Below are 24,355 nucleotides of genomic sequence, written 5' to 3' on the forward strand. Positions count from 1 at the left end.
GTGGATGACACATATAGCATAAGATGCTATATAGTGTCATCAACAGATCCCCCTCCCCATAACAGTGCCATCCACAGATCCCCCTCCCCATACCAGTGCCATCCACAGATCCCCCTCCCCATACCAGTGCCATCCACAGATCCCCTCATAATAGTGCCATCCACAGATCCCCCATAATAGTGCCATCCACAGAACCCCTCCATAACAGTGCCATCCACAGAACCCCTCCATAACAGTGCCATCCACAGAACCCCTCCATAACAGTGCCATCCACAGAACCCCTCCATAACAGTGCCATCCACAGATCCCCCATAACAGTGCCATCCACAGATCCCCCATAACAGTGCCATCCACAGAACCCTTCCATAACAGTGCCATCCACAGAACCCCTCCATAACAGTGCCATCCACAGAACCCCTCCATAACAGTGCCATCCACAGATCCCCAATAACAGTGCCATCCACAGATCCCCAATAACAGTGCCATCCACAGATCCCCAATAACAGTGCCATCCACAGATCCCCAATAACAGTGCCATCCACAGATCCCCAATAACAGTGCCATCCACAGATCCCCAATAACAGTGCCATCCACAGATCCCCCATAACAGTGTCATCCACAGATCCCCCATAACAGTGCCATCCATAGATCCCCTCCATAAGTGCCATCCACAGATCCCCTCCATAAGTGCCATCCACAGATCCCCTCCATAAGTGCCATCCACATATCCCCTCCATAAGTGCCATCCACAGATCCCCTCCATAAGTGCCATCCACAGATCCCCTCCACAAGTGCCATCCACAGAACCCCTCCACAAGTACCATCCACAGAACCCCTCCATAACAGTGCCATCCACAGATCCCCTCCATAAGTGCCATCCACAGATCCCCTCCATAAGTGCCATCCACAGATCCCCTCCATAAGTGCCATCCACAGATCCCCTCTATAAGTGCCATCCACAGATCCCCTCTGTAAGTGCCATCCACAGATCCCCTCTATAAGTGCCATCCACAGATCCCCTCCATAAGTGCCATCCACAGATCCCCTCCATAAGTACCATCCACAGATCCCCTCCACAAGTACCATCCACAGAACCCCTCCATAACAGTGCCATCCACAGATCCCCTCCATAAGTGCCATCCACAGATCCCCTCCATAAGTGCCATCCACAGATCCCCTCCATAAGTGCCATCCACAGATCCCCTCCATAAGTGCCATCCACAGATCCCCTCCATAAGTGCCATCCACAGATCCCCTCCATAAGTGCCATCCACAGATCCCCTCCATAAGTGCCATCCACAGATCCCCTCCATAAGTGCCATCCACAGATCCCCTCCATAAGTGCCATCAACAGATCCCCTCCATAAGTACCATCCACAGATCCCCTCCACAAGTACCATCCACAGAACCCCTCCATAACAGTGCCATCCACAGAACCCCTCCATAACAGTGCCATTCACATTTTGTTTTAATGTGGCCTTTGAACATAATTTTTCAAGTAAAATCATATAAACCCCTTTTTTTTTTTCATTTTGGTGTTTTTCCCCCGATTAATAGATGAAATTATCGACAACTAATCGATTATTCAAATAATCGTTAGCTGCAGCCTTAGTTTGCATGCAGATTGCCGGATCTGGCGACGGAACTGCTTGCCGGATCACTCTGCCGCAAGTGTGAAAGTAGCCTTAAAGGGGTATTCCAGCTTGAACAAGAGCTGAGCTGCAGTACAGCGACATGGGCACTACACAGTGGACAGAGCTGTGCAAACAGATGATCAGCGGGGGTTCTGGGCCCCCCACCAATCTGATACTGATTACCTATCTTGAGGATTGGTCATCAATATCAAAGATCAGGAATATCTCTTTAAGGTGTCTGCAGGGCTTTGAGGATGTGTCTGCCTGCAGGCTTCTTGACTGTTTCCAATGACCGCCAGAAGAATAGTGAATGCAGCTCTATGATCGAATAATAAAAGACAAGAAATAAAGTGCATTTGTCTTTTATTTTTGTTTACATAATAGGAATTTTTTCAAGTATACATGCATTTAAAATTATGCTTGAATACTTTTGTTATATCAGGTTGTTGACAATAGAATGGTATAGTCCATGAAGCCTAACATCCGAAGTCGCTTTGCAAAATAATTTGTTATAATACTGTATGGAGATTAGTCTCCGTACAGTATTAGAATGCAAGGTCTCCGATGAGCCGAAGTAAGTTATTCACGAAGTCGCGCAAGACTTCATTGAATAACTTCGGTAATTGATTATTACAGTAAAAACCACTTCAAATCTTGCAACTGAACTCAGCATCAGTTCCGAGTGGTACCGCGAAACCGAAGAGAGTTCGTTTTTCACTGTAATAGTCAATTACCAAAGTTATTCAACAAAGTCTTGCGCGACTTTGCGAATAACTTACTTTGGCTCATTGGAGCCCATACACTCTAATACTGTATGGAGACGAATCCCTGTAAGTATTATAATGAATTTTTTAGCGAAGCGACTTCGGATGTAGCATAAATAATGTAGTAAATGTGTCAAGGCCCCACCCGCACTGCAACTCCACCACACCCTGTTTTTGAAAAGCGACAAGGGCGGTATAAAAATGCAACTTGCGCCTAAATTTAGACATTGACATTTAAAAAAAATTATTTTACCAGAAATTTGGCATAGAGCCATTGTAACTGATGGGAGGGGGCGGCACAATGTGGGAGGGGGGCGGCACAGATAAACCTGCTTATTCTTTACAGCAAGAACAGAGAACATAATCGGGGGAATAGCGCTGGACACGGTTTTGTACAGATTTGCAGGCGCAGCCCACAAGAATTCACTACAACTGCAAGATATTCAGAGAATAAGCGCTATTACCCACAAAATTGTGTCTCCGAAAATCATTGCCCCCTGTGAGGAGAGGGGGGATGGGACTGGGCTCTTTAAATATACTATATCAATTCCATATGTAGTCAGAGCTGGCAGGAAGATCTTTCATTAACCATTGCTTATAGGCAATGTATTACCCATTGAACAGTACCATATACCAAAGTTCCAAAAACATTAAAATAATACTAACATAAAAGAAAATGCCAACATTAAAATAAAAGTTAAATCCCTAGTGCAAGCTATTCCATGCAGAACTCACTGTTAGGCCTCTTGCACACGAACGTGCCGTGTTTTGCGGTCTGCAAATTGCGGATCCGCAAAACACGGATGCCGCCCGTGTGCCTTCTGCAATTTGCGGAACGGAACAGACGGCCCAATATAGAAATGCCTATTCTTGTCCGCAAAACGGACAAGAATAGGACAAGATCTATCATTTTTGCGGGGCCACGGAACGGAGCAACGGATGTGGACAGCACATGGAGTGCTGTCCGCATCTTTTGCGGCCCCATTAAAGTGAATGGGTCCGCACCCGAGCCGCAGAAAATGCGGCTCAGATGCGGAACCAAACCACAGTCGTGTGCAAGAGGCCTTATTCTTCCATTCTTCTCACAAGTCAGCTTTAGAGAAGGGTCTCCTCTGAAGGAGAAGATCTGTGAGACTTTATTTGCATACACAGTCCAGTGAATGTACACAATGTAGACCTACGGTACACAGCATGTCCATACAGCTACCCGGACTGATGAGCCGTGAGTAAGGAAACTACTCCCACACCCACCTCCCCACCCTCAGAACAGGATTCAAACCCTGCAATTAGACAAAGCTACGGCGTATTACAAAGGTGGGCATATACGTATCTACAAGACAACACTTGATCGGAAATCCTAGATAAAAATGTTCCAAATTCCTGTACACTTCCAGCCTTTTCCTCCACACAAATGATCTTCAGCTGCTGCCATGTAGTGTATAGCGGTTTATGGTTACCCTCGCAGAGCTATTATGAGAACCAGTTGAATCCGGAGCTCCAGGATGCAATAAAACTTAATGCGCAGAGCGGATTCCAGGATGTGTGATGCCCATATGAGTCAGGCCAAGATCTCACAACACAATGGGGGGGCATGGGTCCATACCAGCGCCCCTTTTGTAGCACTATTCACAGTCAGTTGTAATCCCGCGCCTCAAGCTCATATGATGGATGTGGAGGGGGCACATCTAGGGCTCATGCACACGAATGGATATTTTGTCTGTTCTGGGTTTTATGTGGCTCATATGCAGAACCATTCATTTCAATGGGGCAGCAAAAAAATATATATATATGAAATGACTCCGTGTGCTTTATGTATCTGTATGTCCGCAAGTCCATTCTGTGAGATCTGCAGCAAAACGGACACGCGTAACACAGATGTCATCCATTTTTTTTTTGCGGACTGTGTATGAGCCCTTAGGCTGTAACTATATGATGAAACCTCTTCAAGAATTCTAGATGGTGCAAGGAAGAGACCCAATATACAGAGGCTAGAAGGGAAATAAAAATCTATCGGAGGTCAGGGGTCTTCTTCTTAAAAAAGTGGATTACAAACTTTTAGCTCTTTAGAAGTTCTGCTACATTCATAATATTACGGTTATAGCCACACATAATTTAAAAGAGAGGTCCCCTTTCTTGTGATCATGGGAGTGACAGCAGAAGGACCCCCACCAATCTAGTAGTTATCCCCTATACTACTTGTAACAACCACAATACCCCTTTTAAACGTTGTGGATTCTCCACATTGGAAAAAAGCTGAAAGCCACAGAAAAACAGCTGCAAACGGCAAGTCCGCTATATACGGCCACTGACCGTGTGCGCTCTGTGCTGCGGATGCCATTGACTTGAGTGGGTCCACGATCTGTAAGATATGGTCAAAGATAGGACATGTCCTATCTTTTGTGGAGCAGAAGACCACGGAAACACAACAAATCGCTTCCATGGGCTTTCAGGATCATGCTTCTGTACAGCAAAAGACGTGTCCTCTCTCTTATCGTATTTTGCAGATCGTGGACCTGTTTAAGTCAATGGGTCCGCGTCCGCAGCACGGAGCCCTTACGTTTGTGTGCATGAGCCCTGAGGGTCTACTATCCCATAGTCAAATGATGTGGAGTACAGGCCATTCCCCAACAGTGGGGCTGGAATGAGCACCATCGTAGATCACTAGGAGGCAGTGCGTTTGGCTCACATGAGCCAGTCGGTCTGGGAAAAGTGGCCGTCACAGGGCCACGTGAAAGCAGCCTAGCAACTCATGAGTTGAACTGATTTACAGAGGTTTCCCCTCCAGTTTTCTCTGTGAGCTATGGTAGGTCCAACCCGGTGTAGTTCAGTAGGTTCTCCATGCTCCTCGATCAATGGCCACTTCCTTGCTGAAGACGATGCTCTCTACCCTGGTACTGGTAAACATGCCCCAGCTCAAGTCTACGTACTGGTTTGTCCACCATAAAGACTGCTTTGAGAAACCATTTTTTATTGTCTTGAGTGCAGCACATTCAGAAACTTGTGGCTGTGTATTTTCAGCACCAAAAATATCTCCCGTTCACACTTTGTAGAAAAGAATCGCAGTCAAATCTAGTCGTACATATGTCACCCGAAGGAGCGCTAGGCCGTCTGCCATCTCTACCAACTTCACCACACAGACACAGTCTCAGCCGGGCATGCATTTTTATTTGGAGAGTAAAGGCTACATTCAAACAACCGGCCACAAAACATGGATACCGGAACGCACAGGGCCAGCACTATACCGAAAATGCCTATTCCTGCCCGCGACTGCTGACAAGAATAGGACATGCTCTATATTATTTGTGGGGCTGCGGAACGGAACTACGCACGGTGTGCTGTCCGCATCTTTTGCAGCCCCATGCACACGATCCTATTCTTGCTCATTTTGTGGACAAGGATGGGACAAAAAATGGTGGCATGCAAACGGCCAGGAACCGCGATTTGTGGACCGTAAAATGCATGAGCCCTTAGGACAACTTTTACCTAATGTGTATGGCTGGAGATTTATAAACCCTCCACTTCAATCAAACGAGGAAATCGGCATTTGGAGATGCTGTGCAGACGGCTGGCGCAGGGGCTCACGCAAAAAGGTTTTGGGTTTTTTCTGCATCCGATACTCATTTTTTGCGGATCGGACGCAGACCCATTCACTTCAATTGGGCCGTAAAAGACGCGGAAAGCAAACCCGTGCGCTGTCCGCATGTTCCACAGCCCCGTCAAAAAATAGAACATGCCCTATTCTTGTCCCCATTATGGACAAGGATAGTACTGTTCTATTAGGGCCAGCTGTTCCGTTCCGCAGAATACATACGGTCGTGTGCATGAGCCCTAATGGGGATTGTAGGAATATAGTTATTATTAGAATTGTGCCTTTCACAATGAATACCTGTGTGGGTACAGACAGCAGCCTATACTCCGCCATTACATCCTATATTCTGTCCATACATCCTATACTCCGTCATTACATCCTATACTCCGTCATTACATCCTATATTCTGTCCATACAGCCTATACTCTGTGGTTACATCCTATATTCTGTCCATACGGCCTATACTCCGTCATTACATCCTATATTCTGTCCATACGGCCTATACTCCGTCATTACATCCTATATTGTGCCATTACAGCCTATACTCCGTCATTACATCCTATATTCTGTCCATACATCCTATACTCCGTCATTACATCCTATATGCTGTCCATATAGCCTATATTCTGTCATTACATCCTATATTCTGTCCATACAGCCTATACTCCGTCATTAAATCCTATATTCTGTCCATACATCCTATATACTCTGTGGTTACATCCTATATTCTGTCCATACATCCTATACTCCGTCATTACATCCTATACTCTGTGGTTACATCCTATACTCCGTCGTTACATCCTATACTCTGTGGTTACATCCTATACTCCGTCATTACAGCCTATACTCTGTGGTTACATCCTATACTCCGTCATTACATCCTATACTCCGTCATTACAGCCTATACTCCGTCATTACAGCCTATACTCCGTCATTACAGCCTATACTCCGTCATTACAGCCTATATTCTGTCCATACATCCTATACTCCGTCATTACATCCTATATTCTGTCCATACAGCCTATACTCCGCCATTACATCCTATATTCTGTCCATACAGCCTATACTCCGCCATTACATCCTATATTCTGTCCATACAGTCCACATTCTGTCCATTGTCTGATACTGGGACTAATACACGATGATGTCTCCCCTTTCCCTGGCGCTCACCCCCATGTAGTCCCCTCTCCTCCACACTTTTTTTGAGGACCCCTCTGGTATAACTAGCCCGCACATCACACACTACCTTCCACAATGACTACTCCCTCCGCATCCCTTGAACGTAGTCCAATCCACACACGGAGCAGAGCTGTATGCGTGTGAGCGCAGGAGGGAGGCAGTTAAGTACAGCGCCGAGCACACCTCCCGCCCCGCTGCCTCCACATTGGGGGGGGGGGGCTGAGAGGGTCTTAGTCACGTGGTTCTCCTCAGTGCGGGAGGCGGGAGGTCCGGGCGCTTTGTGTTGTGGCGGCCCTGGAGGGCGCCGCCTGCCGCCCGAGGGCCGCACGCATGGAAAGCCTGTGTAGCCGGTTACCTACTTGTGGCAGGAGTCTGTGACTGTAGTAATATTTGCTCTTGACATTACAAAGTGTATGTCCCGCTCAGGGGTGGCAATTTCTGGAAAGTCAATACAAATAGGCGACTTTTTTCCGGTGTCCCTGATCTTTTTTGAGGCTGGTGATGACTAGATAAATTTTGTGGTAATTTTCATCATTTTACAGCTCACAGTAAATGCTGGTGATGACTTCTTATCAGTATATTGAGCTATAGACATGTATTACTTGTAAGCTTTATCATTCATGATAGTTTAACAATTTGTCCGTAAAAAAGGTTGGCTGTCCACGATTTTGGGATAAGTTTTCCAGGAAACAGAGGCAACCCAGGTCCAACTTTTACCAAGGAGTAAAAGGACTGTCACCATGTGGGTATATCACTCCATGAAGCGCAGTCCACCTACCTCTCTGCAACAAAGTCCACTGCGTATACCACAGCAGAAACCGCCGCGGGTTTTGCCATGGTTTTTGATGCAGTCCAGCAATGGAGCTAAACCGCGAGCTCCATGGTTTCCACAGCAAGAAGGTCCTTGTACATCACAGTCTGGAAAAACTACACAGTAAAAAAAACCTTGGCTGCATGAAGCTCAGCCTCACACTGAAAACGATGGCACGGAATCCGCTCTGAAACCCAAGCCAAAAGTACTCCATCTGAACACACCCTTAGGCCTCATGCACACCACCGTTGTTTGGATCTACATCCGAGCTGCCGTTTTGGCGGCTCGGATGCGGACCGATTCACTTCAATGGGGCCGCAAAAGATGCGGACAGCACTCCGTGTGCTGTCTGCATCAGTGGCTCCGTTCGGCGGCCCCGCAAAAAAAAATATAACGTCCTATTCTTGTCCGCACTTTGCGGACAAGAATAGTCATTTATATTGCTGGCGCCCGTTCCGTAAATTGCAGTTTGCGGACTGCAAAAAACGGCACGGCCGTGTGCATGAGGCCTTACATTCACATGATGGATTTGAAAATCTGCCTCTGGAGTCTGAACTGATTTTGAAGAGTTTTATATTTTTTTTTGCATCCTATTCATTTTAGGTTTCGTTCACACGACCGTTGGTGTCCCGTTCCCATATTGCGGACTGCATTTGCGGATCGACAATACACGGGCACCGGTCCGTTGTCATTCCGCATCACGGATGCAGACTTATTCATTTCAATGGGTCCACAAATCTGGAGATTCACAGCACGGGCACGGGACACCAACGGTCGTGTGAACGAGCCCTTAATGGAAGATTCAGCATGTATTCCGCACCCAAAAATGAAACGGATCCTGTGCAAGTTATACACATTTTGCATCCGTTTTAGCCATTTCCACCTGAGATGTTTTTTTTTTACGAAAAGAAAATGCCCTGTACGGATCTTAGATGGAAATGGCTAAAACGGATGCAAAATGTGCATAACCTATGCCCAGGATCCATATTTTTTCTGTTCTTCTGACGGATCAGGAAAACTAAAAAAAATAAAATGGTGATGTGATCCCGGCCTAAACTACACTGCTGTGTGCATACAGCCTGAGACTAAGGCCTTCTGCACACGACCGTTCCCCCCCCCCGTTTACTGGCCGTTTTTTGCGTTCCGTATACGGAACCATTCATTTCAATGGTTCCGCAAAAAAAAACGGAATGTACTCCGTATGCATTCCGTTTCCGTTCCGTTTAAAGATAGAACATGTCCTATTATTGCCCGCAAATCACGTTCTGTGGCTCCATTCAAGTCAATGGGTCCGCAAAAAAATGGAACACATACGGAAATGCATCCGTATGTCTTCCGTTTCCGTTCCATTTTTTGCGGAACCATCTATTGAAAATGTTATGCCCAGCCCAATTTTATCTATGTAATTACTGTATATGCAAATACAGAAAAACGGAACAGAAAACGGAACAACGGATCCGTGAAAAACGGACTGCAAAACACTGAAAAAGCCATACGGTCGTGTGCAGGAGGCCTTAGGCTACTTTCACATCTGCGTTTTTAAGGCAGGGGCTACACGACGACTTGTGCCACGCGACAATTTTTATGATAGTCTATGGTGTTGCACTGCAACATGCTGTGACACGACAGTAGCCGGGTATTGCCTAGTTCGAGTACGGGAGAACATGCCGGCTTGGACTCAATACTACGCAGCCAAGCATCCAAGGCCTGCACCGGACACCATCTGTTGGCCGTGGGAAAGTATCTGACCTCCACCGATTCCCCCGGCCGTGACGTCTTGGACGAGGCCAAGGTGAGGACATAGATGGACCCGCACCGGGTGAGCTGACCTTTCCGCAAGCACCCAGCCGGCGTATTGGTGCCCATGAGCTTGCCTGGCCTGAGGAATCCATGGAAGGCCAGGTACAAGGCTGTTTCTACCAGAGCGCATACCTGCGGGCCGAACGGTTTACCCTGCAGTTTGTCTGTCACGGACCTGAACAAGCTACCGGTAAATGGCTGACGCACATGTCGTTTCACAACAGACATCTTGCGCAAACCCTTCAACGCCGCTTTAATAGGGTGGGTGGAGAAGAGTGACGGTAGGTCCGGATGTAGCATGTACCAGTGGTGCTGAATACCTGCCAGGTATAGTTTAACAGTGCTATAGGACAGGTTTAATTGAGAGTGGCAAAAACCCGACGAAGCCCAATAGGTGAGTGATAGGCCCCAGGCCAGAGGCCGGGTAGGTGTTCTCATATTTCTGAAACAGGCGCCAAGCTGTCTTGTAAGCCCTCAGAGTATTACTGGCCAAGGAATTGGCCATCAGTCTCTTAGCTATGGTGAGATGAGAGACTAGTCCAAGCGCAGCTGGGACTGGTGAGGAATTGGCGTTGGCAACCGATCTGCCCCTGGACAAACCTGAAAGAAAAGTGGAATTTATATATTTTTTTCCCCCGGAGAAGCCACGCGTGAGAGACTCTAATGGAGTCATATGTGTAAACCTAAAACGGAGAAGCCACGCGTGAGAGACTCTAATGGCGGAGTCATATGTGTAAACCTAATACGGAGAAGCCATGCGTGAGAGACTCTAATGGCGGAGTCATATGTGTAAACCTAAAGCGGAGAAGCCATGCGTGAGAGACTCTAATGGCGGAGTCATATGTGTAAACCTAAAGCGGAGAAGCCATGCGTGAGAGACTCTAATGGCGGAGTCATATGTGTAAACCTAAAACGGAGAAGCCATGCGTGAGAGACTCTAATGGCGGAGTCATATGTGTAAACCTAAAACGGAGAAGCCATGCGTGAGAGACTCTAATGGCGGAGTCATGCGTGAGAGACTACTGGCGGAGTCGTATGTGTAAAACTAAAACGGAGAAGCCATGCGTGAGAGACTCTAATGGCGGAGTCATATGTGTAAAACTAAAACAGAGAAGCTATGCGTGAGAGCCTCTAATGGCGGAGTCCTATGTGTAAACCGAAAACGGAGAAGCCATGCGTGAGACTCTAATGGCGGAGTCATATGTGTAAACCTAAAGCGGAGAAGCCATGCGTGAGAGAGACTAATGACGGAGTCATGTGTAAACCTAAAACGGAGACGCCTTGCGTGAGAGACTCTAATTGCGGATTATAATTATAATATTTTTTTTCCCTCTAAACTATAAACCACTTAAGCAGCTCCAGTATGGGCACAGCTCTGAGTACGAGCATAAAGAGCATGGTATAAAGCAGATCACCTGCATGGACTAACCGTGTGGGGAGCCGAACAGCTCCCTGGCATTGTGCGCCGGTGCGGGAGTGCCCCCCCTCACCTAGGGGCTGGTTATTGTGACTGGAACCCGCTGGGAGACTGAGGCCTGACCGGACCTACCTGTGACCGTGAAGGCTGACTTCCCAGGCCGTGGCTAACCCGCGTGCGTGACGTAACTTCCCGTAGATGCCCACCAAGTGCCTGTGGTCAAAACAGGAGTGCAACAGAGTCTGTGGACGTGACCCTGTAGTCGTGAGGGGACCCTACATCGAGAGTAGCGGTAACGGACCATCGCCTGTAGACGTGGCAGTATTACATCACAAGTCTGTTGGCGTGAGACTAATGCCTGCAGTCGTGGCAGGGCTTTATAACGAGTCTGTAGTCGTGACAGACTAATGCCTGCAGTCGTGGCAGGGCTTTATAATGAGTCTGTAGTCGTGACAGACCTGGAAAAATTTATTTATTTATTTTTATGCCAACTTCCCACCAAAGGCCACGACTGTAGGCGCCACCCTGCAAGACATGCGTCAGCGGCCTGAGCATAGATAGGCCACCATACCCAGTCCCCCAAGCCCACGCAGGAGTAAAGGGGTGGCCCACGCATGCGCACCACACCTGACGGCCATGACAGCCACAAACCCCGCAGTATCGCAAAGTAGCCAAGCACCTGCGGACCTGAATAAACAAGGACAGACATGTAAGTGAGCGAACCCCGGCTGAGTGACCCCTCACCCACGCAACTGCTCCCTAGCTAGCAACCAGCTTGTCGCAGCTGCGCCCCGAAACCGACCCACTAACTCCCAACGTACTGTATGGGCTATGGGCGGCCAGGCTACGTGCACGCGGCGTAGTGGCAATCCTAACAGAGACGCTGCTGACAAACCAGTGGGCTGTTTCTAATTATGTCGCTCTACATCTGTACATGTAATTCCCCCTTTTATTTATTTATATTATTATTTTTATTTTTTTTCTCATTTTAACAACTGACGCCTGCCCCAGTGTGCCTAGAACTAGTGCTGAGCAAGGAGCCCAGTTCCTAGACTGCAGTACCAGAATGGCCTGAAGGTGTCGCCCTCTCTTAAGACAAGAACCTGCTGGAGCGCTGAAGGCCAGTAAGCCGCCCTGTGAAGCCGGTGAGCAGCGTGAACGCTGCGCGCGATGGCATGAGTGCGGGAGTACAACTCGCCGCAGAGGAGCCACAGGTGAGGGGTGACCGAGGAGGCTGTAGCACCGTTCGCCTGGGGGACGCTGCATGTGTGAGCGGGGTGCCTGAACAGGAGCAGAAAGTGCGAGGCAGACACAGGTGCGGCTGGGGACAGACGGCAACGCTCGGCAGCATCACATAACATAAATAAACGAGACGGGTGGGCAGCCACCCGGCCTACCTATTCTCCGCAGCGATGAGCCCGACGCACCCGACCACGCGAACTAACAAAGTGACACGCGACTTCTCTGGAACAGATAGCCAACCCACGAGCCGATTCGAAATCGTTCAAACCGACAAGTGGGGGCAGGAGAGCCAGGTTTAAATAGTGAAAGCCCCGCCTCCCCTCACACAAATACAGCACTCTTAATTGCCTACCACGTGTCACTTGGGGGTGGGAGATTAGTGGCCCACCGGGAGATTCACCTGTACCCCTGTGGACCAACAGTGATGGCCAGTTCACTGTGTTCGCCTGCGAACACATGCGGGCTGCCATCTTAACTCACAAGTCCGGCAATGCACATGTAAGTCCTTACCTGTGCCTGCGCCGCAAGCCGGTCTGAAACAAATGCGGTCACCGGGAGCAGGCAGTTTCGAGAACAGCCACCGGGGGCCTTCATCGGGCTGTTCTCGGAACTGCCTGCTCCCGGTGACTGCATTTGTTTCAGACCGGCTCGCGGCGCAGGCACTTACCTGTGCATCGCCGGACTTGTGATTTAAGATGGCAGCCCGCATGTGTTCGCGGGCGAACTGGCCATCACTGTGGGCCAGTCCAAGCCTGGACAACGGGCATAAATACTTTGATAGATCTCCCATGCAGCTCTAAATCACTGGTTCCCTTTATATATCACAAAACTGTCTGACTGCAACCGCCATGGTGGTAAGGAGCTCAGTGCATAGGCATTTATACAGTTATCATTGACTGCAATAGCAGCTGTACTAATCTCTTAGCACTGAGATGAGTGGCACTTGCTTTTAGTAAAACAAACACGATGCAACAGCACTCTGCAAACACAAATAGCAAAGTAAATACAATGGTGCCATACTCACTATAGAAAATGTACTAATGCTACATCAGAAATGTGAGATTCTTTAGGACAGGAACCTAAATGCTACCTCCTCTGGTGCCACAATGGCCTCCATTAAATTCAGGGAATGCAGGTTCCACATGCATGCTGAGCCCACTATGTATTTAACCTCTACTGGGAGAGCAGGCTACAGCTTTAGGGCTCATTCACATGACCGTGGTTTGGTTGCTCTGTTCCATGGCCACGCAAAAATTATAGATCATGTCCTATTCTTGTCCGTTTTGCGGACAAGAATAGGCATTTCTAAAATGGGCCGTCCGTTCCGTTCCGCAAATTGCGGAAGGCACACGGGCGGCGTCCATGTTTTATGGATCTGCAATTTGCGAACCGCAAAACACGGCACGTTTGTGCGAACAAGCCCTTAGGATCCATTCACACAACCGTATTTCTGGGTCTGCATCCATTCGGCAATTTTGCGGCACATCATGTGCTGTCCGCATCCGTACTTCCATTCCGCGGCCCTGCAAAAAAAGATAGAGTATGACAAGAATAGGCATTTCTATCATAGGAATGGCCAGAACTACGCACGGAACGCGCGCGGCCGGTACCCGTGTTTTGCGGATCTGCAATTTGCGAACCGCAAAACACTTGCTGTCGTGTGAATGGACCCTTATACTTGCGCTAATTAAAATCAGCTTCTGGCCGCTTTCAGACGAGCGTATTGAAATCCGTCAGTATTCTGGCTCAGGATTCCTGATGATGTACCATCAGTATTGTCTCATAGGGATGAGCGAACCCGAACTGTATAGTTCGGGTTCGTACCAAATTTTGGGGTGTCCGTGACACGGACCCGAACCCGAACATTTTCGTAAAAGTTCGAGTTCGGTGTTCGGCGCTTTCTTGGCGCTTTTTGAAAGGCTGCAAAGCAGCCAATCAACAAGCATCATACTACTTGCCCCAAGAGGCCATCACAGCCATGCCTACTATTGGCATGGCTGTGATTGGCCAGTGCAGCATGTGACACAGCCTCTATATAAGCTTGGGTCACGTAGCGCTGCACATCACTCTGCTGATACAAGTGTAGGGAGAGGTTGCAGCTGCGACGTTAGGGCGAGATTAGGCAGATTAACTCCTCCAAAAGACTTCATTCAGTGATCGATCTCCAGCTGTGGATCATTGAAGTGCTGATATTCAATTGCTCACTGTTTTTAGGCTGCCCAGAGCGTTTTTCAGTCACTTTTTTTTGGGGTGATCGGCGGCCATTTTGTGGCTTGTGGTGCGCCAGCACAAGCTACCACCAAGTGCATTTAACCATCAATAGTGTGGTTATTTTTTGGCCATATACTACATCAGGGGCAAGTTGAGCCTGTCACCCAGCGCCTAAAAAATAGGCCTCACATTTATATTCATCCAAATCTGTCATTACTGTTTTAGCTGGTCAAGTTATTTTTAGTGTCCGTCAAAGCACAGTTTTTGTTCTGGGTTGAAAAACAATTCCCAATTTTGCAATTCTCAAAATTAGTGGTTTCTGCTGTATCAGGCCTACTTTAAATCTATCCCTAAAAGGGTATATTAGATTCACGCTACAGTGCAGATCCAAGTCTAATTCTGTCCGTAAACGTATACCTGTCACCCAGCGCCTAAATAATAGGCCTCAAATTTATATTCAGCTAAATCTGTCATTACTGGTGTGCCTGTATTAGTGTAATACGGTACCTAAATAGATAGCCAGATAGTGTTAGGTGTCTGTAAAAAAAAAGGCCTGAATTTGAATTCAATACATTGGCCCGAATAATATTTTTCTTATTGTGGTGAACGGTAACAATGAGGAAAACATCTAGTAAGGGACGCGGACATGGTCGTGGTGGTGTTAGTGGACCCTCTGGTGCTGGGAGAGGACGTGGCCGTTCTGCCACAGCCACACGTCCTAGTGTACCAACTACCTCAGGTCCTAGTAGACGCCAGAATTTACAAAACACAGGTGCTAACTGCTGCGTCTTTCTGCAGTGTGCAGACTGAACAGGAGGTCAGGGATTAAGACTGGGTGGAAGACGATTCAGGGGACGATGAGGTCCTAGACCCCACATGGAATGAAGGTCGTGCCACTGACTTTCACAGTTCGGAGGAAGAGGCAGTGGTGAGACCGAGCCAACAGCGTAGCAAAAGACAAAGAGGGAGCAGTGGGCAAAATCAGAACACCCACCGCCAAGAGACTCTGCCTGCTACTGACCGCCGCCATCTGGGACCGAGCACCCCAAAGGCAGCTTCAAGGAGTTCCCTGGCATGGCACTTCTTCAAACAATGTGCTGACGACAAGACCCGAGTGGTTTGCACGCTGTGCCATCAGAGCCTGAAGCGAGGCATTAACGTTCTGAACCTTAGCACAACCTGCATGACCAGGCACCTGCATGCAAAGCATGAACTGCAGTGGAGTAAACACCTTAAAAACAAGGAAGTCACTCAGGCTCCCCCTGCTACCTCTTCTGCTGCTGCCGCCTCGGCCTCTTCCTCCGCCTCTGGAGGAACGTTGGCACCTGCCGCCCAGCAAACATGGGATGTACCACCAACACCACCACCTGCGTCACCAAGCATCTCAACCATGTCACACGGCAGCGTTCAGCTCTCCATCTCACAAACATTTGAGAGAAAGCGTAAATTCCCACCTAGCCACCCTTGATCCCTGGCCCTGAATGCCAGCATTTCTAAACTACTGGCCTATGAAATGCTGTCATTTAGGCTGGTGGACACAGACAGCTTCAAACAGCTCATGTCGCTTGCTGTCCCACAGTATGTTGTTCCCAGCCGGCACTACTTCTCCAAGAGAGCCGTGCCTTCCCTGCACAACCAAGTATCCGATAAAATCAAGTGTGCACTGCGCAACGCCATCTGTGGCAAGGTCCACCTAACCACAGATACGTGGACTAGTAAGCACGGCCAGGGACGCTATATCTCCCTAACTGCACACTGGGTAAATGTAGTGGCGGCTGGGCCCCAGGCGGAGAGCTGTTTGGCGCACGTCCTTCCGCCGCCAAGGATCGCAGGGCAACATTCTTTGCCTCCTGTCTCCTCCTCCTCCTACTCAGCTTCCTCCTCCTCTTCTTCCACCTGCTCATCCAGTCAGCCACACACGTTCACCACCAACTTCAGCACAGCCCGGGGTAAACGTCAGCAGGCCGTTCTGAAACTCATATGTTTGGGGGACAGGCCCCACACCGCACAGGAGTTGTGGGGGGGGGGGGGGTATAGAACAACAGACCGACGAGTGGTTGCTGCCGGTGAGCCTCAAGCCCGGCCTGGTGGTGTGCGATAATGGGCGAAATCTCGTTGCAGCTCTGGGACTAGCCGGTTTGACGCACATCCCTTGCTTGGCGCATGTGCTGAATTTGGTGGTGCAGAAGTTCATTCACAACTACCCCGACATGTCAGAGCTGCTGCATAAAGTGCGGGCCGTCTGTTCGCGCTTCCGGCTTTCACATCCTGCCGCTGCTCGCCTGTCTGCGCTACAGCGTAACTTCGGCCTTCCCGCTCACCGCCTCATATGCGACGTACCCACCAGGTGGAACTCCAACTTGCACATGCTGGACAGACTGTGCGAGCAGCAGCAGGCCATAGTGGAGTTTCAGCTGCAGCACGCACGGGTCAGTCGCACTGCGGAACAGCACCACTTCACCACCAATGACTGGGCCTCCATGCGAGACCTGTTGCGCTGTTTCGAGTACTCCACCAACATGGTCAGTGGCGATGACGCAGTTATCAGCGTTACAATACCACTTCTATGTCTCCTTGAGAAAACACTTAGGGCGTCATTTTTAGCACTTTCAGGCCAGTCTCTTCGAAGTGACTCAGAGGGAGGTTTTTTGCAACAGCAGAGGCCAGGTACAAATGTGGCCAGACAGGGCCCACTACTGGAGGACGAGGAGGTGGAGGATGAGGATGAAGCAGGTTCACAGCAGGCTGGCACCCAACGCAGCTCGGGCCCATCACTGGTGCGTGGCTGGGGGGAAACGCAGGACGATGACGATATGCCTCCCACAGAGGACAGCTTGTCCTTACCTCTGGGCAGCCTGGCACACATGAGCGACTACATGCTGCAGTGCCTGCGCAACGACAGCAGAGTTGCCCACATTTTAACGTGTGCGGACTACTGGGTTGCCACCCTGCTGGATCCACGGTACAAAGACAATGTGCCCACCTTACTTCATGCACTGGAGCGTGATAGTAAGATGCGCGAGTACAAGCGCACGTTGGTAGACGCGCTACTGAGAGCATTCCCAAATGTCACAAGGGAACAAGTGGAAGCCCAAGACGAAGGCAGAGGAGGAGCAAGAGGTCGCCAACGCAGCTGTGTCACGGTCAGCTCCTCTGAGGGCAGTGTTAGCATGGCAGAGATGTGGAAAAGTTTTGTCACCACGCCACAGCCAACTGCACCACCACCTGATCAATAACATGGTGGAACAGTACCTGTGCACACCCCTCCACGTACTGACTGATGGTTCGGCCCCATTCAACTTCTGGGTCTCCAAATTGTCCACGTGGCCAGAGCTAGCCTTTTATGCCTTGGAGGTGTTGGCCTGCCCGGCGGCCAGCGTTTTGTCTGAACGTGTATTCAGCACGGCAGGGGGCGTCATTACAGACAAATGCAGCCGCCTGTCTACAGCCAATGTGGACAAGCTGACGTTCATAAAAATGAACCAGGCCGGGATCCCACAGGACCTGTCCATCCCTTGTGCAGATTAGACATTAACTACCTCCCCTTAACAATATATTATTGTACTCCAGGGCACTTCCTCATTCAATCCTATTTTTATTTTAATTTTACCATTATATTGCGGGGCAACCCAAAGTTGAATGAACCTCTCCTCTGTCTGGGTGCCGGGGCCTAAAAATATCTGACAGTGGCCTGTTCCAGTGGTGGGTGACATGAAGCCTGATTCTCTGCTATGATATGAAGACAGATTCTCTGCTGACATGAAGCCTGAATCTCTGTTATGGGACCTCTCTCCTCTTTATGGGTGCCGGGGCCTAAAAATATCTGACAGTGGCCTGTTCCAGTGGTGGGTGACGTAAAGCCTGATTCTCTGCTATGACATGAAGACTGATTCTCTGCTGACATGAAGACTGATTCTCTGTTACGGGACCTCTCTCCTCTGCCTGGGCCTAAATATCTGACAATGGACTGTTCCAGTGTTGGGTGACGTAAAGCCTGATTCTCTGCAATGACATGAAGACTGATTCTCTGCTGACATGAAGACTGATTCTCTGTTACGGGACCTCTCCCCTCTGCCTGGGTCTAAATATCTGACAATGGACTGTTCCAGTGTTGGCTGACGTAAAGCATGATTCTCTGCTATGACATGCAGACTGATTCTCTGCTGACATGAAGCCAGATTCTCTGTTACGGGACCTCTCTCCTCTGCCTGGGTCTAAATATCTGACAATGGACTGTTCCAGTGTTGGGTGACGTAAAGCATGATTCTCTGCTGACATGAAGCCAGATTCTCTGTTATGGGACCTCTCTCCTCTGCCTGGGCCTAAATATCTGACAATGGACTGTTCCAGTGTTGGGTGACGTGAAGCCTGATTCTCTGCTATGACATGCAGACTGATTCTCTGCTGACATGAAGCCAGATTCTCTGTTACGGGACCTCTCTCCTCTGCCTGGGTGCCGGGGCCTAAATATCTGACAATGGACTGTTCCAGTGGTGGGTGACGTGAAGCCAGATTCTCTGCTATGACATGCAGACAGATTCTCTGCTATGGGACCTCTCTCCAATTGATATTGGTTTATTTTTATATATTTTTTTCTTATTTTAATTCATTTCCCTATCCACATTTGTTTGCAGGGGATTTACCTACATGTTGCTGCCTTTAGCCCTTCTAGCCCTTTCCTGGGCTGTTTTACAGCCTTTTTAGTGCCGAAAAGTTCAGGTCCCCATTGACTTCAATGGGGTTCGGGTTCGGGACAAAGTTCGGGTCGGGTTCGGATCCCAAACCCGAACATTTCCGGGAAGTTCGGCCGAACTTCTCGAACCCGAACATCCAAGTGTTCGCTCAACTCTATTGTCTCAGGATTTACATGCATATTTCTTCCTTCCTTCATTATTTATGTACTGCACAGATTGTAATGTGCGTATTTGGAAACAAATCCGCACAAAACTCGGACATGCTGCGTATTTCAATTACTGATGGAAATTATTTACCCATGTGAATAGCTCTATTCATTAGCATTAGCAGCGGATTCCGGAACATAAAATCCGGACTATATACGCATTGCAAATACGCTCATCTGAAAGTGGCCTATGGGACAGACATGTTAGTCAGGGGTGCACGACCAATGGAGTCAACCAGACCTCCAATGCAATCTTCAAGACACGGGCGTATCTAGATTCCACTCAATAGCAAGGGGAAAAAAGACAAAAGGAGGGGTGGGGGCGCACAATAGGGTAGTACGTCCAACACAAGTGTAACTTGGTTAGAAGACAAAGGTACTCACCTTTTAGGGTTGTGCTACTGATCGGCACAACAGTATTGTAGGTTACTAGGTAATCATCCAATGCAGACTGCAAAGAAAGAAAGGGGGTTAGGGCTCATGCATGTGTGGACCGCAAATTACACTTATAACGTCCATGTGGCCGGCGTTGACGGATTCAACTTGACTGGGCCTGCGATCTGTCCACACCGGATTGCGGACTCATTCAAGTGAATGCTGATGTTTGCAGGCACAAATAATTTTGAACAAAATGTATTTGGCAAGAATCTCACATTTATAACGTAGCATTAGCATTAGTACATGTTCCATAGTGAGTATTGGACGATTGTATTTACTTTATTTGTGTTGGCAGAAGGCTTTTGCCTTTTCAGCCATGGTGACGTGCACCTGCACATTGGGATGTGCTAACTAACCCCCATATTTTTTTCTTTGCAGTTGCTTTTAGGCTAGGGCTGCGTGACGACAATGTTTACAATTATAGTCTATGGTGTCGCACTGCGACTACATTTGAAATGGATTTTTCTGCAACTGTTGCGTCGCAGTATGTCGCAGTGCGACACCATAGACTATCATTATAAACATTGTCGAGCGACATTGGTGCGACAAATGTTGCAATGTAGTTGTGCAGCCCACCAAAGTTTTCAGTTCATGCCCCCTTTGGAAGGCCCCACCCCTCATGTGACCCCCCCGCCCCCCCCCCCCCTCCTCCCTCAATGCAGGTACAGGCGCTAGGGCTGTGTCTAATGAAGCAACATCCTGGCACCATGTTCAGTTACAGCCAACAGGGGTCTGGAAGGTCTAATTTTTGCCGGAGCCTCTTGGACATTCACGGAGAGTTGGCAGGTATAGTATATATAGGATATACAGGAATTAAAAAAGGATTTTTTTAGTAGAAGATAACTTGACAGCAAAAAAACCAAAAACACATCAGCAATGCTTGTGCACTTTACTGATGGTTTCTAATCCATCCTAGAAACAAGTTAGGACCCTGTTACATGGAGCGGCACTAATTGGGATGCAGAGACGTCCATAGTTGCCTGCTTGTTAGCTCCATTTATGGCATATGCAGCAACAATCGCTGCTGTTTGGGGATGAACTATCGTTACTACGATTGTTCCTCCATATACAGTTTTATGTTTGTCAGCAGCACATTCCTGTTTGCCGTATGAAAGCATTTGATTGTTTGTCAGGCGATTAGTATGAATGTCCATTCCTGATTGCCCCCCTCCTCAGCCAATGTAAAAAGGCTTGGTGTGCAGTCCTTAGTGACTCAGGGGGCAAGCACTCAGTCCCTTCATTGAATCCCTTGTGCTAATCTTACTCACTGGTTTAGGGCTGATTCACATCTGCGTTTAACTGATCCGGCAGGCTGTTCCTCCGAGTTCACTGGATCCGGCCATGCACCACCAGGCCCCATTGACTATAAAGGTGATCTAGACACTTTTTTGGCGAGACAAAAAGTTGTGCATGTAGGAATGGGGTCTGGCAGTGTACAGCCGTGTCTGGCTATGCCAGATCTGGTAAACTCCAGTAGGCTGTTCCTTTGCCGGATCAGTTAAACGCACATGGGAATCAGCCAGTAACCAATAGAAAAAAATCATTTCACCAGATTTGTCAGTACCTAGAGCAGGGATCAGTAACCTGCGGCTCTCCAGCTGTTGCAAAACCAAAACTCCCAGCATACATACTTACTTGGCTGTTCTTTTAACTCCCAAGTGAAAGGAGGACTCTGGGAGTTGTAGTTTCACAACAACTGGAGTTGGGAGAATTTTAGGGCCAAACGGGAACCTTGAACATATCAAATTGACGGATTCAATGTATCCAAATGTCCAGTGAGTCACATACCAATTTGCTAAATTTTCAGAAATCCAGATTGGACAAAAGACTTTGTTCATCTCTTTTCAACAATGTCACAACACTTCAGACCCCAGCCCTCAAACAAGTAGACAGTATTGTGCAGGCCCTGGGGCCTAGTGGTCATTTACCTGGCTCCACGCTGTAAATGAGCTGTTGAACCCACTGGCTGATCACAGATCAACTGTCAGCACAGGACAGTTATGTGTGACAGCAGGACGGGCCCGGGGCCCAGAAACATCATACTCACCGTAGTTACCGCTAATTTAGTACGGTCAAAATACAACCAGTTTTATAATGTCAGAGGCCAATGTATTCATTATTTATAAGTTTCCAACTCTTCTGGTAGATTTTTTTTTTCCCTTTGCATTGTGCAGAAAATAGGAAAAATATGAAGGAAGGAAAAACATGGGCCTGATTTATCATGCTTTCACTCCAGAATCCTGGCTACAAAAAGTATGGCTTCCCCCTCACTTGCGCATACATTTTGTGACTTTTTGAATTGTTCCAGTTTTGTAATGCAGCTACGTTAATGAGTTTCACTCCAGATTTATTATTGAGACGTTTAAAAAAAAAAGTCGCAATCTCACTCCAATAAGAGGGTCGAGTAGGAAAACTGGAGTGGCTTTGTAGACAAAAGTGTTAGGTTTAAGGATAAGACAAATTTATCAAACAATATGAGCTATTTGATAAATGTGGGATAAAGTACACCAGGGCAGACTCAAGCAAAACTGACTTCAAATATATAATAGTAGTCTTTTCTGGTCTGTCCCATAGTTCAACCCCTTAAAGGGATTATCCTATGAAGACCATAAGCTATCCCTGAGGAGTCACTGAATCCCACCTCTGAGTGTAGCAGTAGTGCACGTCAGTCCAACTTTCCATTCACTTCTAGGAGGCTGATGCAGACATCGCTCTGTTTCTCCCATAAAAATTATTGGAGTGCTGGGTCATTATGGGTTCTACCGAACCAAATAGTGGATTCAGGGACCCATTATTCTTGGGACCACTGGGAGCAGTCAGGATAGGTCATCAGTATTGGATCAGTTGTCCGATGTGCATGAGCCCCCAGCACACCCACCAATCAGCTGCTTGCCACAGCTGCCGGCACCGGAAACTATACAGTGAACGTCAGAAGCAAAAGGCTCAGTCCATCATGGGATTAAAGCCCATGAACAAGCAATTCACATGTATGGCACTTGGTTGTTATTAGGTTGAGATGTCCTACTTCAGAAATTTATGGCACCAGATATTGTGGATATGCAAAAAATAAATGGACACATTTATTAAGACCAGCGTTTTAGACGCCTGTCTTAATAAAGGCCCATAGCTGGCGGTGATGCCGCTGAAGTCATGAAGAGTTCATGAAGTTCTAAATGTAAGACAGCTTCAAGCTAATTCAGGCATTTTTCAGAATAGTAAATAACCCCCAAAGTCTAAAGAGGGAATTCTCTTGGTAAGGCATCACACTGACTTTTTTAAATCCCGATTTTTCTATGGCAATTTGGATTTTCTTGTTTTCTTTACCATCTGACAAATTTCTTTTGTTGTTTTAAGCATGCTCCAAATTTATTAAACCTGTGTAACAAAAATATTCAAAAAGTCACAGGTTTAGCATTTCATTTATTTTGTGACATTAGTGCCACATTCTGAGCTTCAGTGAGCCGGTTTTAAAACCAAATTAGGGTACTTTCACACTAGCGGCAGGACGGATCCGACAGGCTGTTCACCCTGTCGGATCCGTCCTGCCGCTATTTCGCCGTGCGCCGGACTGCCGCTCCGTCCCCATTGACTATAATAGGGACGGGGACAGAGCCTGTTGGATCCGTCCTGCCGCTAGTGTGAAAGTAGCCTTAGTGAATTTAGCCCACATGAATGACTGAATAAGATACCCTGCTAGTTGCTTGAAGAGATCATCTGTTTACATCTGCAGTTTTACGACAAATTTTGATTTTTTTCCATAAAACATATCAAGTGCATCACATGTAAACTGAGAATATTAAAGGTTTCTATTCAAAACCACTACTGCAACAACAACAACAAAAATGCTACAAAAGTGGCATCTAAAGACATCCCTTCTGCTTCTAAGGCCTCATGCACACGAATGTATTTCCTTTCTGTTTCTGTTCCGGACCATATATGGAACTATTCATTTCAATAGGTCCGCAAAAAAAACTGAAGTTACTCCTTGTGAATTCCGTTTCCGTATGTCCATATTTCCGTTCCGCAAAAAAATAGAACATGTCCACACAAAGGGAATAAACATGTGTATAGCAAAACATGTGTTACTGCAATACTTTTCTGTGAGAAATACTTCATTTTCTTGAAAAATTTCAGGGGTGCCAACATTTACGGCCATGACTGTATAGTAGCAGTACGGTGGCTCAGTGGTTAGTACTGGTGCCTTGCAGCACTGGGGTCCTAGGTTCGAATCCGACCAAGGGGAACATCTGCATGGATTTTGTATGTTCTCCCGGTGTTTGCGTGGGTTTTCTCCGGTTTCCTCCCACACTCCAAAGACATACTGATAGGGACCTAATATTGTGAGCCCCATTGGGGACAGTTGGATGCTA

Source organism: Bufo bufo, chromosome 8, assembly GCF_905171765.1.
Source record: "Bufo bufo chromosome 8, aBufBuf1.1, whole genome shotgun sequence".
Taxonomy (NCBI): Eukaryota; Metazoa; Chordata; class Amphibia; order Anura; family Bufonidae; genus Bufo; species Bufo bufo.